The sequence below is a fragment of the Choristoneura fumiferana genome, chromosome 25 (genome assembly GCF_025370935.1).
Source record: "Choristoneura fumiferana chromosome 25, NRCan_CFum_1, whole genome shotgun sequence".
In the NCBI taxonomy this organism is placed as follows: Eukaryota; Metazoa; Arthropoda; class Insecta; order Lepidoptera; family Tortricidae; genus Choristoneura; species Choristoneura fumiferana.
In genome coordinates, this window is record NC_133496.1 from 4,480,730 (window position 1) to 4,484,328 (window position 3,599).

The window sequence follows — 3,599 nt, forward strand, 5'->3', positions numbered from 1 at the left end:
CTCTCTGGCCCATAAACTATCTCTATGCCAAAAATTACGTCGATCCGTCGCTCCGTTTCGACGTGAATGACGGACATACATACAAACACGCACACTTTCGCATTTACAATATTAAGTTGGTATGGATAAAGGGGCACAGAGTCGCCGATCCGCCAACAACTGTCGACAAGCCGTCAGATTTTGCTGTCAGTCCACACTAACTAGCCATATACCATAATGACTGTGTTTTTAGGGTTCCGGAGCCACCCGTTTAAGAGCTACGGTGCCACAGACAGACAGACACACAGACACACATAGCGGTCAAACTTATAACACACCTCTTTTTGCGTCGGGGGTTAAAAAGAAAATTGATGGACTTACTGATTCATCAATGTAGAATACATTAATTGCAAGAAATATTTTATGTAATAATATTAACTCATTTTCGTGTAAGTAGGTACAAGTCATTTGTAAATTTCGTAGCTTCTTATTGGCATGTAATGAATGTTTAAAGATGTTTATGAATATTAAACTTGAACTTATCTGGAAAGGATTTGACAGACGTTGCGTAGGTACGTTTAGTGATGCTTGATTATTTTTCAAAGCCTAAATGATTTAGTAAATACATTATCCTAACAAAGTAATCAAGACGCATTCTGGCTGTTGGTCGGTAAATCTTAGAGTTTATCTTACACTAGCGAATATTCACATCCCATCTCAGCCTATATACGTCCCATAACAATTAGGCTTTTTTTTTTATTTGACTGGATGGCAAACGAGCAAGTGGGTCTCCTGATGGTAAGAGATCACCACCGCTCATAAACATCTGCAACACCAGGGGTATTGCAGACGCGTTGCCAACCTAGAGGCCTAAGATGGGATACCTCACGTGCCAGTAATTTCACCGGCTGTCTTACTCTCCACGCCGAAAACAACAGTGCAAGCACTGCTGCTCCACGGCAGGATTAGCGAGCAAGATGGTGGTAGCAATCCGGGCGGACCTTGCACAAGGTCCTACCACCTGCAAAACCCGCCTGCTTGGGCTGTAATTCCCACGCGGACCCATTTCGGATTGGCATACACACACACCATTGAATTACTTCGCAGGTTTTGTACTAGCTCCCTCATAATATCCTTCACTTTAGACTCTAAAGTTTAAGCTCTAAAGTTTAGAGCTCGTGGTAATTTCAAATGTATAACTAGCCTTCCCGCGGCTTCGCCCGCATTAGAAATAGCTTAATGCCGTCTTAACTGAACTGTTGTTTATTATGCCCGTGTAATTTTTGAAATATACAACGACAACAGTTTTTTTACACGATTCTTGTTACCATGGCAACACAATAAATTGCCTTAGAGTTTGGCCTGAAAAAAGTTACAGTAACAATTTGTAAGGACAACGTTCGCTCTGACAACGCCAACTACTGATTGCAAACGAAGTTAACACGTCACGTCATCTTGAGAGCTGTGCCCTTAGTGTAAGTTTTCGGTTACAAAATACGTCTCGATCGTATGAAATATCTCAATTTGTATGGAAACACGAACATCGCAAACGTTTCGCTAGAGGCGCTGTTCGTGTTTCCATACAAATTGAGATTTTAACGCGAACGCGATCGAGACGTATTTTGCAACCGAAAACTTACACTAAGGGTACAGGGTAAAACCTTTTTGTTGCAATTACCACGATGATTCATACATCTGGCAAATAAGTAATCGTGAAATTTATTATGAAGAGGTTCCATCCTGGCACCTATGTTACCATTATGTTACTCATTTTTCAAAATTAAATAAAGAGCGATATAGTTTTAAAACATGAAGAGATGAAAACCTGGTAAACGCCCAAGATATTTTTAGGACATTTTTACTAACAGTCCAGCGTGCTAATTAAATTTAACCTACTTATACTGGTGGCCCAGAACTTTGGATTATGTCCTTAATTCAGGACCCGGGGACGATATTTTATAACGTATACGTTCATCTATACAGGAAAAAGCATTTTGTAGTTCTAAAAATAGGACGTTAGTACTTACGCGGATGTAGTATAACAAGATCATGACAAGGCATTTTAAGCCACTTATCCGCTTAATATACTGTTCTGCTGATAGTAAACAGCAATAAAATTAGTACAAAATTAAGACCATGAAAAATAAAACCACCAATTAAAACTAAGTGGAATAATCATGCTATTAATAACATGCATTCCAAAAAAATCAATACCCAAACAAAATCCGACTCTAAACATTGATCTCTAGAAACTATGTGAACGGTCGTGAAAATTCGAACGGTGCATTCCGATCCTATATCACTCTAGAACCGAAGGCAGTATAAATATGTTGAATGCGTACTGAGAAGATACACTTTACAATCATCTCCTTCGGAGTTCACATCTCATCTCACCATGAAATACGTTAGTACCTAATCAGTGTTTATAGCCTATCTTTTCGTGTCTCTCTGTTTATAAAGTTGTCACGTTTAGTGCTGTGCGAGTGATCGGATTGCAAAACTTTCAGTGAATTGACAAATGAGGGGTTGGTCAATCGAGTGCGAATTTGAAGCTATAAGTATTTGTTTTAACAAGACTTATTGGTGCTTGCATAGTTTTGCGAAGCCAAGAGTCACGAGTGTGAGCCGTACGTTTGAAATAGAATCAGGTCGCGTTGAGTTGTGACGAGGCGAAATCTAGTTTAGGGACAAGTTAAGTTAGGAATACCCATCAATTCACCTTTTGAAATGAAATGAAAAGTTTTTATTGATGCAGAAACAGTGAAACATATAATAAAGTGTCAGCGAGCCCCAAACTAGGCAGTGCCTGTATCTGGGCGCCTCGAAGAGTTGGTATTCCAAACAAAAGAACGAATCGCAGTGAATTTCATTGACTTTTTAGGGGTATTATGAAACATGGCACGGCAATTTTTGTTTTCTATCCCTTAACTTTTGTTTCTAAGTAAAGTTCAGCTCCATAGACTAGAGATAGACTAGATAGCTCATTTTGGTGTTTGATTTTTTGTAAAGTTCATCCTACAGAGATAGACAAAAGGAACTTATCCTATACAGCCGCAAATCTAATGGAATTTTATTTGTAAATTGAAAAACTTTGTCTGTTATAGTCCTGATTGGACTGTCATAGCCATGTCCTTTTAGCTCTTAATGTCATCCGTAAAGCGACTTTGTATTTTTTTGCAAGTACGTCGGCTTCTTGGGGGTAAAAAAAAGAAGGAAAAGTACGCTTCCACTCGCATCCGTAATAAAGACACTGTTGCGTTAATGCTGTGTCATACGCCAAACATTAAAACATCAAATTATATCCTGATATCGCGCCAAACCCAATGTAATGTTCGAATTAAAAACTTTGATACTTTTTTTTTTAAATTCAAATCAATAAACAAAAACTTCTGCCAGTAAAAGAAACAAAAGAAATAGTTTTTTTTTATTTATTTACACGGTATCTTTGGAACCGGCCAGTAGGTACTATTTCAAGCTACATAATCCCCTCAACGTGGTTTACTGTTCTTATGCCTCTCACTAAATTTACTGTGTAGTTTATATTTACTACGTATTAGGATTCAAATTCAAATAAACAGTGATAGGTTTAAAATTACTTCTCGTCAAATCAAATACGCCTA